Genomic DNA, 15847 nt, shown 5'->3' with positions numbered 1-15847 from the left:
GGACCCTTGGTACATACTTACTACACTAGAATGAACAGGCATGCTCTCCATGGCCATTTCGTCCACCCAAATTGTAATAAGCCTCCAGTTCCAGGGGTCTCTGAATGCTGCTGCATCCCATAGTCCAGAGAGATCACATGGGTCAGTGCATGGCCTCCTACAGCTAGCCTCTTCCTTGAGCCTATGGGCATTCGCAATGGCATCTGACCGCAGGCTCTCTCATGTTGGATGGTGATTTGGAATTACCCACATTTCAAATCCACTTAGTTTTACAGACCTGAAACTTCTGCTTCTTTCATTAGAATTTGACCTTGGTATGGATCATAGATATGTAGTTCTTCCCTTAACTTTTAGAGAGATTCGTTATTACAGCAGGAAAGCTGCTACTTTCTAGGTTTTTATTCTTGTCCGTTTCATCCCGGACTGGGAAGGGCTCTAGGCAATACGACCTGTATATGAGTCACAGCCAGAGTCATTGGCAGATGAGATTATAGGTAAAATTGGACTGCGCTCAGTTCGGGCAAACAGCTGGCAAAAGAGGTAGCCAAATGATGGCAAAAGTTATACCACTGGTAGGACTGAACGAAGTTCAAGGAAGTCAGAAGCAGCAGGTCTAATAAAGGCTAAGGGTTCTGTTTACCCACTGAGAGGGGAGCAGGCAAAGACATTCAAATGTCCTGGCTAGCTTCCTGCAAGTTGCTCAGGCTGAGGATGTGTTCTGACTGCACTTTGCTGAGCTTCACGGTTAGTCATTCGGCATTCAGTTCTGATTGCCTCTGCTCTGCTGGCTCCTCAACCTCACGCCCCTAGTCACTTTAAAGCATGGTGTCGGACCACCTCTGGCCTGGCTGAGAGCTCCGAGACACCTCAAAAATAAAATGAAGCAGAAAAGCATACAACAAAAGGGCAAACATATTCCTACAAATGCAAAGTAAACAAGATTGGTACTATTACCATCAAAGTCGAGTTCAAGGCAAAAGAATTAAGCAGAACAGAGAGAGATTTTAAATAAATAAAAGATAAGATCCACCAAAAAGTAATAATAGTCATGAATCTAAATGCATCAAACCATCCAGCATCAAAATTCATAAAGCAAAAATTCTAGAACAGGGGGAGATGAAGTCTGAGAGGTAGATTGGACCCACCTGGAGGACGGCCTTGAATACTCCTGAAGGAATCTGTATCCTAGAGCAGATAGAAAACCAAACAACCTCTCTGCTGCTTGGCTGCACCTTATGTTTTTCAGCTTGTGTCAAGCTGCATCTGTGAGCAACACAGGGGGCTGCCCCTTACCCTCAGTATCAGCTACGGTGGACACAGGGGACACTGAGTACATGCTTACTACTCTAGAATCAATGGGAATGATCTCCACAACCCTTTTCTCTACCGAAACTATCCTTATTTTGGAAGATTCAGATCAGAGCCTATCTCCTAGATCAATCCTGCCTTCCATCCCAGGTCCACCATGGCCTCTTTCTCCCACCTCTGAGTCCCCGGACCGATGATCAGTAGAATACTGTGGGAAATTAATCACGCCCTGCTTTGTGGCCTATCTTCGTTTGTATTATCTATTTGAACTATTGCTCGAATCTTGCCTTGCCATTTCACTTTTCACAAGTTTATGCTCACCTCCCCAACTTGGCTACACACCTCAGAGGTCTGACCTGCACAGAGTAGTGTCAGAGTCCGGCGGTAACAATTGTGCACCTACTCAGAGCGCTTTTTGAGGAAGACTCTGAGGCAGTGAGTGGATGGGCCTGAGAGTCAAGAGGCTTCCTCTGATGGCAACCTACTATAACCACGCAAGGCGGCAGTAAGGAGATGGTACATATTTGCCTGGGCTATAAGAGGCATGGGAAGAGATTCAACAAGATGGAATTCTCAGGAGGAATCAGCAGGGCTGAATGGGCTAAGGGGAAAAAGAAAGATCTCTTATTCCTCTCTCTCCAGCTGATCTCTCCAGCTGAGCTGGGCATGATCTCCAAGGTTCCAAGCATGGTGCTGACACCTATGACCCACAGCAGCTAAGCCCTTCAACCAAGAGGGCACATATAAAAGATTTACACTCTGAGACATTTGCTTAGTTGGGTGAGGGCCAGATGGTCCCATGGCTCTCATGGCACTAGGGATAGCACAGGGACAAAGGAAGAGGAGTTCACCAGAGGTCACTCTCCTGCAAGCATTCTGCCTACGGTCCTGACACTTTCAGCTCCCCACCCTGCAGATTACCCAAGCCCTTTGCAGACCAAAAGGTAAAGATCCCTATGAGGGGCTCAGGACGTCCCTCAAGCTTCCAATATCAAAGACAAGATACAGGCCAGCCCATCAGCTCTAGATGCCAGACTAAAAAGGGCTCCCCAGAAAGCATGATTTCCTCCCCTGCCCATGTGTCCTTAGCAACAGGCACATGGCTCACCAACACAACTTACACCCCAGCCCACAGTGCCTAGGAGCAGTCCTTCCTCTGCTTGCTAAACAAGGCCCGTGGCAGTTGGTCTCCCCAGGTGCCCACAGGCAAAAGGAAAGGTTCCTCCTAGATCATTCAGTTTGGACCTGCCCTAGAAAGGCAGCATGGAAGAGGGAAACCCACAGGGAATTGGGAGTCCGAGAAACCTGGGTTACGTAGCTTTGTGACCTTGGCAAATCATTTCCCATCTCTGGGCTTGAGTATCCCTCTCTGTAAAATGGCAATAAAATGGTAATAATACTTACAAGACAGGTTCTTTCCAGGGCTAAATAATGCCCAGCACACGTAGGCATTCAAGAAGCAAAAATAATTATTGCTATCACTTTGCCTTATAACAAAGTAAAGGAATTTTAGAAAGGGAGGCAATCTGTGAGTGTCTGGAGGACTGAAACAGGATTGCTGCGCCTCTGCCCCTCCCAAAACACACCGGCGCACACATCCACGCATGCTCACGCAGGCCTCCCAAGGCTTGCCTGAGGCCTGAGCAAAGCCCTGCCCCAGTCTGCCTCTTACACAGGTGAGGATCAAAATTGCTCAAAACACGCCCACAGGAGACCCAGCAGAGGTTGAATTCCCCTTCCTGCCAGTCAGGCCTAGAGCCTGCATCTTATTTGCATACTGATTAACATCAGTTGGAGAAATGCATGATTTTGATCCTTGCTTGTTGCAGGGTATCCCTTGCTAGGTAGAAAAAATTCAATGTGCAGCCAAATTTCAATCTTCCAGCCAACTCGATCTGCTTTCTCCCTGGAGCTACATCCAGAAAAGGGGCTTGAACTCTGCTAGGAGCTTGCTAGCACCACAGGAATTTCTCTTGCAAGGATTCAAAGAGTCAATGATGTAAGCCCCTTTTGTGTGTACAGTCCTTTCAGTTTCTAAGGCACTTTCACAGCCATTATCGCATTTAGTCTCAAAATAACCCTGCGAGGTAGGTATGAATAAACCCATTTTATAGAGCAGGAGACTGTGGGCTCAGCGAGGTAAAGCGATTCATCTGAGGTCTCTCTCACACACACCTTAGTGGTTTTCAAGCTCAGATTCAAACGTGAGTCTGGACTCCACACTCCTTCTACCCTACTCCACTACCTCTTATTATTTCCTTCTTTCTTCTTTACTACCCAGCCAGCAATCTCTATCATCCCCTAATTTAGTCTTTTCTGTGGCTCCTGCTCACCTAGGGAGTTTCATGGCCACAGAGTACAGCCAAGCCCTCAGGCTAGAAAGATGAAGACGCCTGCAAGTAGTGACCTGGCAGCTTCTGTTTTTAACAGTTTAATTTCAAAGGAAATGGACCTCACTTAACTAAATTTCCTTTTCTATTTTTTCTAGCTATTAAAGAACTTACATATCTAATAAATATTTAATAGGAATTCCCCTCCAGCTGAATTCAGGCCCCTCAGCTTCTCATTACCATGTCTTAGAATAGTATCCTCATTGTCACTTGCTTAATTATGCTAAGAAAGAGTTGAATTGTGTGGCTGTTGGGATCAGAAAGCGATTAAATTCACTTGGCAAGACTTTGGATATCTCATTACGATCCTCATTTAGCACTTCTAATGGAGTTATTTTTTTCCCCAATACTGACTTGGGAAAGGCTTGCTCAGTGTAGCTAAGTATTTCTCTAAGCCTTGCACAACTTTGCACTGTGCCAGAAAAGATCAGAAGTTACTTCACACATCATTTGCACTCCCACAAACACCAGCCGCCCAATGAGCAATGATTTAAGGCCCTGGAGAAAGGGGTGGGTCAGCTGGACTTCGAGACATTTTTCAGATCATGTAGGGCGGTCCCCTCTGATGTTTGAATCCCTTCTGCAGCAGCATTATCAAGGGCTAGTCCAGGCCCCGCTTGGATTCCTCCAATTTCAGGAATCTCCCTTCTTCCTAGGGCAGCCCATTCTCTCTTTGGACCACTCAGTGAGTCCTTCATTGCTTTCAGTCATTGGTCCTCTTCCTGCCCTCTAGGTCCTCCTGACTTTTTTTAATAATAAAGAAATCTTATTTCTCTTTTAGAAGGGCCTTTGGTGATTTGCAGTTTCCTCCCAAGCCCTGAGTCTTCTCTCTGTTACGCATGCCCATCTCCTTCATTCTTCATATGACATGATTTCCAGTCCATTCCTCAGCCAAATAATGCTCTCCTGTGTTTCTTCCTTCCTCCTCCCTTTCTTCCTTCCTTCCTTCTTTTCTTCTTAGTGCCTGCTCTTGTGAGTGACAGCAATGAGAGCTGTTGCTGAGCACAGAGCAGTGAACATGGCAAACGTGACTCCTGCCTTCCCAGAACTGAGTCTGGGGAGGGAGACAAAAAGGCACAGAGACTTTTATAGTGGTAACACAGGCATTATGTGAGTAACAAGGAGTAGCAGCATCTAATGTTTATTAAACATTGACTCTGTGCCCACTCTGTGCTAGGTACATTCCATGGATTACTTCACTTATTCTTCATAACAACCCCATTCTATAGAGGAGGAAATTGAGGTACACAGAGGTTAAGTAATTTGCCCAAGATCACACAGTAAGTAGCAGATTGAAGATATAAACCCATAGAAGACTCTGTTATTGGGCTTTCTGAGTACAGAATCCAGCTTTGGATTCAATACCCCAAGGGTCCTCTGACCAGTCAAGAAAGAGCACAGCATTTTCCTCCTCCTGAACACTCCATCTGAGCTCCTCTTTCTTGACTTGGGAGCATGACCGCTCCACATTCTGATTCTTTTGAATATACTGACCACCAAACCCAGAAATGCTGCTTGCCTATTGCTTATCCTAGTAGCTCCTCACTGGGCCACTTCCCTACCCTGCCCCTCCCCCAGATTTCCCTTCAGCAAATCTCCTGCCAAGCCCTTGCACCCAAGTCCATGTGCCTGTAGGACCAGGGTTTGGCCAAAGAGAACTGAATCCTGGAAGAGTGACCTAAAGGGAGGTCCCAACTGCTCCCCAGAAGTTCCCTAGCATCCCTGGGCCTTATTCTTTGCAAAAACTTGCTTCTTCTGCACATAAATTAAATTGACACAAGAGTGCTAAGCACATGATCAAGGGTGAGCAAACTGTATTTTTCTCCTGTCTCCCCCATCTGATAGAAGGTGTACATCCCAGGGGGAGACCAATAGGGCAAGTTAAAAAGTGTGTAACCCTCTGATTTCCAAGAGAAGGCTACTTCTTGGTTAAGGAGGATCAACTTGAAAACTGAAATGGGCAGTCCCAGTTCTGCTACCAATTTGCACTATAAGCTAGAGCAAGTCCTTTCCTTTCTCTGGGCCTCCACTTTTTGCATAGGAGCAGTTTGAGCAAGCCAACCTCCGTGGGTCCTTCTTGCTTTAAGATAGGATGGTTTCAAGTCCACTTATTAAGTGCTTTGTCTTCCAAGACCCTAGGGAAGAGGGACTGAGGTGGCACAGGATGCCATTGTGATGCAATATTTTGGCCTCCCTGAGACCTCTTTTATGCCCTGGGGCTGACTATTTGCAAGCCCAGTCCCATGTTCCAGGAAGCACCAGCACTACACAGCAGGCCAGAAGGAGGGAGGCCCACTCTGAACCACAAGATGCCTTCTAGCAACTTCCAGGCTGCCACCCCCAATCGTCAGCCAGCCACCTGAGCTCTAGGACTAGAGCTCCTTCTGGCTGGCCTCTGTCAAGACCAAGGAGGAGACAGGACTTTCCCAAAACACACAGAACCGTTGTTAATAGTCACTACTCTTGGGGTTACTGCTGGCTCTGAAACAGAATAGGAAAGGCAAAGTGGTGATGTTTGAAAAGAAAAAGTGTGGCTCAAAAGAACATAGAGACGTGTCATTGGGATTGGCCTGCCAGCTGACAGCCCAAAGACTAAACAAGTTGGCACTCCCCTGGGTGAATATACAGGGCCTGGCCCACAGCCCTAAGCTCATATGCTGATCTCATCATTATCTCAGGGTTGATTGGATATGGGAATGCTCAACCACACCTTGGAAACTCTCAGGGTCCTAGGGAAGGAAATGAAAAGACTCTTTACTGGATTACAATAAGAAATAAAACTGCCAACAGCCCAGACTCTCTTATCACTGCATCCCTGAGAGGCCAACTTCCATGACAAAGCTGCTTGAGGAACATGGAGGCACCACTGTGGGTCCTCGGTTTGGGCTACATCTGTCAGGGGCTTGGATGCCTCCCTGGGCACATCGGTAAGTTGAACCAGGCAGGCTTGGATCTCCCATTCAGCCGTTAAAATGCAAAGACTAACCATAAGTCCTTCTCAGGTTTACAAACCACATCCCAAGAAAGCGCCCTCTCTCCCTCTAAACTCAAACACCACGCACGTCTTCTCCTCCCACTTCAACATCTTGCCACTTACAACGTTTTCACTCCTCAGTTCTCTGCCTTCCCTCCCATGCAGCCACTGCCACTTGGCTGCCAGGGCTTTGCAGCCAGGCTCCATTCAGCAGTCTCTACTTTTCCCAGTTCTTCCTCCGAGGCTTCCCCATCCTCCATGACAACATAAAAACAGCTCTAAGTGCTAAAGTCACTCTTAGTAGTGCCTTAAATTCTGCTGCTGCTGCTTTCGGGAAAATGAAACATTTTACTAGACCTTCCTACCTGAATAGAGTCTTATTACCCAATGGCCAAAGCTCTTAAAACAGCCACAAGTGATAAGCACATAGTCCTAATAGACCCATACACTTGAATAAAGTGACTTTGCGGACAAGACCCTTTCCACAGCCTCACCATCCCAGCCTCGCGCTAACAAGGCAAGGACCACAGGGTGGCAGACTGGAATTGGAAGGGCACAGCACGGGATGTCAGAGGCCTGGATTCCAGAGCTCAGGCTGACGTTGATTAGGTGGATGACCTTGGACAACTCCTTTCACTTCTCTGAACCTCAGTGTCTATATCTGCGACATGGTGAGAACAGACTTGGTATGGAAGAGCAAGAGAATAAGGAAGGAAGTTAATTAGCAAACAATTAATATAGAGCTTATGGTATGTCAGACACTGTTCTAGACCCTTTACAAATATTAACTCATTCAATCTTCATTACAATCCTTTGAGGTAGATACCATTGTTATTCTCTTGTTATAAAAGAAGAAACAAAGGCACAGAGAGGTTAAGTAACTTACCCAAGGTCACAGAGTTGGTCAGCAGCAAGGCTTGGATTTCAACCCAGCTAATCTAGCTCCAGAGTCTAGATTTGTAACCATGATGCTATGCTGAGTAACAGAGGCTGTTTTCACTGTCTTTGACTTACATATTATTAACAGGCTTGGACTCCACATCCAGTGCTCTTCCCATAACTTGGCGCTGCCTCTCCCATACCCTGTGTGCTCACTGAAGATTCCCTGCAGAAAGTTACATTTGGAAGAACCTGAAAATCCTCAAGCCCTTGCTCAGCCCAGAGATGAGTACTCCAGAGGAGTGTTTGATGCTCCTGTGAAGTCTCACAGGAGATTGACTTCTGAGGTCCGTGGCATTGATTTTACTCACAGCCCTGTCCTCGTTTATCATGATTCTTTAATCAATAGCTACTCCAGCAACTGGAACTTCGGGCTGATATTCACGGAGATGACATTTGGCTGGGGCTGGTGCAAGAACCGTCTCAGAGAGGAGCTTCAGGACTCCTGCAGTTGCCCAGGGACGAGCCTTTTCCTCTGCAGAATGTGAGGCCATGGCTCGAAGTTGTCACTTGACTTTTGTATAACAAATGTCTGTTGTGGGAGATTAATGGACTCCATTTCCTTTTCCCTCATTTTATGCAGTATACTTGGCTTATGGGCAGTTTTAACAGCGAGAAAAGGAGTTGGAAACACCTTCTTGAAAGCAATGCAGAGTTCTGTCGGTCCTCCGCAAGACATGTTCTAGAGCCTCTCTCCTCCTCCACCTCCCCTTCAGAGAGCAGGACTATAAAAGGCAGTGCCTTCTGTCAGAATCTGCAGCCAGGCAGCTAACTCTACTGAGACACACACCAAGTGGCCAGCTCTGAGCGCGCTCCTACCCCTGACGCCTTAGAATATTTCATAGCCTTCTCAAAATTCTCATATCTAAATACATTCAGGTAATAAAACTACTATAAAACTACAATGACATAGTTAAACAAAAATGCCTGATGCTTTCATTCTTTTTTATCCTTTGTCTCTTGGAAGGAGACACATTGTGCAGATACTTTAAAGAGGAAGCCCCGCCTTGAGAGCAGATAATGCCTACATCTTGGTCCTCCCCTTTCAGGACACATGATTTTAATTCACAACATCTTCATCACCAAGGTCATCTTTCTAAGATCTCTCTGGCAAGCAGAGGCAAGCTCACAACATAATCACTCCCACATCATGCCTTTTTGTCAAGTCTAAAAGGAATCCACACATGATCAGAAATTCTTCTTTGTGATGAAGGGCAGGGAAAAATACCAGCAAAGGAGGACATGGTCACAAACAGGACAGCTAAAAGAAGATGGCTAATAGTTGATTAAATTTGGATGTTACCCTCTACAGATAAACAGCCCCATCAAGCGCTCTTTAAGAAGAGTCAGTACAGGCTCGTTGATGACATTCGATCAGGGAAATAATGGATGGAAGAAAATCGATATTCATTGAGTTTCTATAGAGCTGAGGGCACAATGCTAGATGCTTCCGTGTGTGCTGCCTCATTTAAGCTGCAGAGCGCTCCTATGAGGGAGGTGTTGTCACCATTCACTCGACAGATGAGGAAACCAAAGCTCAGAGAGCAAGTAGCTTACTGAGGGCCACATGACCAGGAAGGTGACCAGGAAGGGGAAGAGCTGGGGTTCAAACATCATGATGCCTCGCTCTTCCTGAGGAAACTAGAGAGAGGCACCATAGGAAATATAGCTTATCATTTAGATTTACAGGAAACCTAGAGTTTCCTGGGGTCTGAGTTCCTATAACACATACCGCCTATCCATCTAACACCTTCACTCAATGAGTGAGAAAATGCTTTTCTGGGTCCTCTGTACTCTGATGCAGTAACTGTTCTTGGTAGGTATCTTTTGAGTTTCAGCTACTCAATTACATGCTTCATTCTTTTGGTATTTTCCAGAAGCCACAGAATAGAGCCTTGAACACCTCTATTACTCAGGAATCTTTTGGTTACAAGTGACAAAAACCAAACTCAATCTAATCTAAGCCTCCCAAATCCAAGGCCTGGAAAGGACAAGAATTCTCAGAAACAATGGGAACTAGGGATTCAAATACCATCAGCTAGCTCACCTATAGGCATATGCACATTCACTTAGGAATTATCTCTGGGTATGTGTTAAAACTTTACACTGGGTAGCTTCAGGCCTTTTTTGGAGTCAAGTTCAAAAACCCTACAGAAGGGAGTTCATCCAGCTTGGGACAACATCTACACCTCTGAACCACACAACCGTGGCCAAAGGGCTAGGTCAGAACATGGCAGCACTGAGGGGAAACATGTGAAAGGAGAGAGGCTCAGGAAAGTGACATGAGACAGGTAATCCTATCGAAACCTATATTTCAGTTTATGGATTAGTTACCCTTAAAAATGCCCTCCCTAGTCCAGTCAGCTACAGTTGAGAACAGTCAGGTTGTACTGAACATGTTTGACCAAGGACTGTCCCTTGAGCTGGGGCTGAAGGTGGGACAGGCACTATACTAGACATATCCAAAGCCTACCCAGAATCTGGGAGCTATAGAGGCCCTTAGATGTAGCACTCGACCCCCTTACAGCCACATGTGACGGCTAAGGCCCGGAAAAGCTATGTAATAGAGAATCGCTATTATACTCTTCACCTTGAGGCTCTCTTCTCAAGAAACCTTACTCAAGCTCTGGCTGGCTGACAATCTTGCCACAACCAACCCAAGAGTTGTTAGGGAAGCACTTTTACAGGAAGAACTTGCCATGAATGGATTAGCATAAGTCCTACTCATCAGCGATTTTATTTCATTCTAGTTCATTTTTCTGTACATTTGGCCTCCATTTCTTTTCCTGCCATGACCAGGAACAGAATTGGTGTCCATGTTTGTCTTACCTGCAATGAAGCTCAAAGATCAACCTGATTCTCATTGCCATCTCATCTCTTGGTCTTAGAAGAATTTTCGATTCCTTCCCTCATTATCAGAGGTTGCAAACCAGTGGCTTGCTGGCTGAATCTGGTTTGCATACCTGCCTTGTATGGCACGTAGTGTTTTAAAAAAATCCGAATTACTTGCCAACACTTAGAATTTAGGAGATTTGTACATAAATGTGCAAATTCCCAGCTTCTCATGAAAACTTGGGAGACCTGGCCACATTTGGCCTGAGATCTCTCCTGGCAGCAGTCAGCGAGAGCTGAATATGGCTGTCCCCTTCCACGGGCTCTTCAGGTGAGCCACTATTGCCTTAAAACCACTTCACTCACTCGCTTCACTCATTATCTGTCTGGCCTCTGTAGGCCTTTGAGACCCTTGTCTTCAACACTTTTTTTTTTACTGCCACTGCGTATAATAAGGCTAATATATTTGTCTTCCACCTTAAATCATTTTTTTGGAACCAGTTAGGTATAAGTTATAAAATATTATTTTTTAAAAAAGATTAATGCAAAACCTTTGCTGGCTTCACAATACTTTTGGAATAAAGTCAAAACTCTCAGAATAACATCCTAGACCCTTCATGATCTCACTCCATACTATGTTTCCAGAACATGGCCCACCAAGCTCTACCATGTATGTTCTGCAACAGCCACTTTTCAGTTCTTTGGCACATCATTGTGATTTCTGGCCTCTGTCACAGCTCATGCACCCTCTGTCTAGAATGCCCTTTACCTGGCCACTCAACTCCTATGACCCCTGCACAGAACAGATGCAATGCCATCTCCTTTCCACAGCCCTTCCAATTATATGCCCGCCGAGGGCCATCTGCATACAGTGCCTTGGTGAAAATTAGAAAAATGTGCCCTTTCCTCAAGACACATTTTTCCATCTGCCAGAAAACTGCCCTAATAAATATACATATTTTTTATGCCTACAGTGTGGATGGTTTATACTTAAATTTGGCACCCTTGTACAGCACATGACCTGCATGACTGTACGTAACAGTCCTGCTCCTGCCAGGGCAGAGTTAACAACTCTTCTGTGTTCCCATAGTAATGCTTCACACCTCTACCATAGAAAAAAAGACATTATAGTATAATGGATTGCCAATCTGTGTCATCCCTACAGACAGGTCATGGGTTCTCAGGTGCAGGAACCACATCTTGATGATTTCAGCATTCCCAGAACACATGGAAGACAGTCCATAATGGATACTGAACAAGTTTGTCAACTATTGAATTGTGAACACCTGGCAGCTGCATGGAAGGGATGGAAAAACAGCAAGATCAGACATCCAGAGTGATGTCAGCAAGATGGCAGAGTGAGTTGTTCCCTCTATCTCTCTCCTTTTGAACTACAACTAAATGGACATTCATTGACCAATGGAGGATATCCACACAGCACAACAGGATGCCTGAGAGACCTAGGCAGCTATATATCAGAAAGTGGATGGACTGGCTCCCTGGGAAGTGGTGGAGACAGGTAAGCATTCCCCTATCCTTCCCAACAGCCCTGTGCACATGACCAAACACTTTTCAAACTGGCGCAAGAATCCATAATACTGCTATAGCCCCGAAAGTGGGAACACACATCTGTGTGGCATGGGAAGGGGCAGAAGCAGCCCTGGGCTCATGCACGAATGCTTTCCCAGCCAGTGGGAGAGCCTACCCTGCTGCTGCAGTCCCAACAAGGGACCCAGGCTCAGACACCATGAAGAAGCCCTGCCCACCAATCACAGAGCCTGGTGGGACTGTAAGAAGAGGTGGCGGCAGATCTATGTGTGCATATGAATGCTTTCCTGGCTGGTGTGAGTGCCCATAGTACTACTGTTGCCCCACAAGTGGGAACGCAACTTGGTGCAATGGCAGCCCTGAGCTCATATGCAAACACTTTCCTGACCAGTGGGAGCACCACTTCCAGCAGATGGGGTGGGATCAGAAACACAGCTCCTGCTTCCCTACAATGGCAGCAGGTGGAATCTGCAACCTCATACTAACACAAATGCTCCAGCAAAAGATTTGTTCATCAAACACCACAAGAAACTACAGCAACAATTCAAAGCAGAAGTAAAATGACAAATCACTAGAAACCAACCCTGAAGTCACAGAAATTTACAATCTAAATGACAGAGAATTCAAAATAGGCGTCATAAAGAAACTCAATGAGTTACAAGAAAACTCAGAAAGACAGTTCAATGAGCTCAGGAATAAAATTAATGAAAAGAAGGAATACTTCACCAAAAAGAGTGAAACTATAAAATAAAACCAAGCAGAAATTCTGGATATGAAGAGCACAATTAATGAGATAAAAAATTATCTAGAATCCTAAAAAATAGAGTTAACATTATGGAGGAAAGAATTAGTGATTTAGAGGATAGAAATATAGAAATGCTCCAAGAGGAGAAGAGATAACTAAGATTTTTCAAAAATGAAAGAATTCTTCAAGAAATATCCAAATCAATTAGGAAAAGCAACATAAGGCTTCTAGATATTCCATAGAGAGAAGGGGGCAGAGAGCTTCTTCAAAGAAATAATAGCTGAGAACTTCCCAAACTAGGGAGGAAATTGTATTTACAAATATGTGAAGCCAATAGGACCACTAATTACATGAATGCTAAAATACCTTGTCCAAGGCATATGACAGTAAAACTGGCAAAAGTCAATGACGGTGTCCAGCCCAGTGGTTCAGTGGTTAAGTTCACATGCTTTGCTTTGGTGACCTGGGGTTTGCGGGTTTGGATTCCAGGCAAGGATCTACACACACCTCATTAAGCCACACGGGGGTGTCATCCCACATGTGAAATAAAGGAAGATTGGCACATATGTTAGCTCAGAGACAGTCTTCTTCTTTTTTTTTTTTTTTTGAGGAAGATGAGCCCTGAGCTAACATCTGCTGCCAATCCTCCTCTTTTTCCTGAGGAAGACTGGCCCTAAGCTAACATCCGTGCCCATCTTCCTCTACTTTATATGTGGGATGCCTACCATGGCATGGCTTGCCAAGCGGTGCCATGTCTGCACCTGGGATCCGAGCTTGTGAACCCTGAGCCGCCAAAGCAGAATGTGAGCACTTAACTCCTGTGCCACATGGCTGGCCCCAGAGACACTCTTTTTCATGCAAAAAGAGGAACACTGGCAATGGATGTTAGCTCAGGGTCAATCTTCCTCACAAAAAAAAAATCAATGACAAAGAATAAATCTTAAGGGCAGCAAGGCAGAATAGAATAACCTACAAAGAAACCTCTATCAGGCTTTCAGCAAATATCTCAGCAGAAACCTTACAGGCTAGGAGAGAATGGAATGATATATTCAAAATACGGAAAGACAAAAACTTCCAGCCAAGAATACTCTATCCAGTGAAACTATCCTTCAGATATGATGGAGAAATAAAAGCTTTCCCAGATAAACAAAAGCTGAGAGAGTTCATCACCACTAGACCTCTCCTATAAGAAATGATTTAAGGATGCCCTCATACCTGAAACAGAAAGGTTAAGATCTACAAAGCTTTGAGCAAGGAGATAAATAGACAGGCAAAATCAGAAAACTGCAGCTCTCTTTCAGAACAAGTAAGCAAATAATTATAGCTTAAAAGATGAAGGGAAAGAAAGTATCAAAAGTAACTATAAACAGTTCAACTTAGTCACAAACTTATAACACAAAACAGAATAATTTGTGACAACAAAAACTCAGAAAAGGAAGAGAAAAGGGTTGGAACCTGCCTAGGCTAATGGAGATAAGAGGCTATCAGAAAATGGAGTAGCTCATCTATGAGATCTTTTATACAAACTTCACAGTAACCACTAAACAAAAAATCAGAGTAGAGTCACAATTCATAAAAAAAGGGAAAACTCACACAGAAAACCATGAAAATGAAATGGCAATCAGAAATACAAAGGAAGAGAAACAATGGAAATATATAATAAGTGGAAAACAAGAGATAAAATGGCAGTGTTAAGCACTCATATATCAATAATCACTTTAAATGTAAATGGATTGAATTCTCAAATCAAAAGTCACAGAGTCACTGGATGGATTAGAAGCCATGACCCAATAATATGCTGCCTCCAGGAAACACAGCTCAGCTCTAAAGACAAACATAGGCTCAAAGTGAAAGGATGGAGGATGATGCTCTGAGCAAATGGCAAACAAAAGAAAGCTGGTATTGACATACTTATATCAGACAAAGCAGACTTCAAGATAAAAAGACAATGAGAGACAACGAGGGGCAGTATATAATGATAAAGGGGATTTTCCACCAAGAGGACATAACACTTATAAATATATATGCACCTAACACAGGAGCACCAAAGTATGTAGAGAAACTATTAACAGATATAAAGGGAGAAATTAACAGCAACACAACAAGAGTAGGAGACCTCAACACCCCACTTACATGAATGGATATATCATCCAGACAGAAAGTCAACAAGAAAATAGTGGATTTAAATGAAACACTTGATCATGTGGACTTAATAGATATAGAGAGAGTATTCCATCCAAAAACAGCAGAATATATATTCTTCTCAAGTGCATATGGAACATTCTCAAAGATAGACTATATGTTGGGAAACAAGGCAAGCCTCAACAAATTTAAGAAGATTGAAATCATATCAAGCATCTTTTCTGGTCACAATACTACGAAACTAGAAATCAACTATAGAACAAAAGCTGGGAAAGTCACAAATATGTGGAGACTAAACAACATGCTACTGAACAACCATTGGATCAATGAAGAAATCAAAGGAGAAATTAAACAATACCTGGAGACAAATGAAAATGAAAGTACAACATACCAACTTTTACAGGATGCAACAAAATTGGTTAGAAGAGAGAAATTCACAGCAACACAGGCCCACCTCAACAAACAAGAAAAACCTCAAATAAGTAATCTTTAGCTATGCCTAACAGAACTAGAAAAAGATGAACAAACAAAGCCCAAATTCAACAGAAGGAGGCAAACAATAAAAATTTGAGCAAAAATAAATGAAATAGCAATAAAAAAAGAGTAGAAGGGATCAATGAAACTAAGAGTTGCTTCTTTGAGAAAATAAACAAAATTGACAAACCCTTAGCAGACTCACTAATAAAAAAAGAGAGAAGGCTAAAATAAATAAAATTAAATATGAAAGAGGAGAAATTACAATGGCTACTGCAGAAATACAAAGGATTGTAAGAGATACTGTGAAACACTATATGTCTATAAGTTGGATAACGTAGAACAAATGGATAAATTCTTAGACTCATACAACCTCCCAAAACCGAATCAAGAAGAAATAGAGAATCTGAATACACAAATCACAAGTAAAGAGATCAAAACAGTAATCACAAATCTCCCAAAAAACAAAAGTCCAGGGCCTGAGGGCTTCTCTGG

The sequence above is a fragment of the Equus quagga genome, chromosome 10, assembly GCF_021613505.1.
Source record: "Equus quagga isolate Etosha38 chromosome 10, UCLA_HA_Equagga_1.0, whole genome shotgun sequence".
Taxonomy (NCBI): Eukaryota; Metazoa; Chordata; class Mammalia; order Perissodactyla; family Equidae; genus Equus; species Equus quagga.
Note: the sequence above shows the minus strand (reverse complement) of the source record.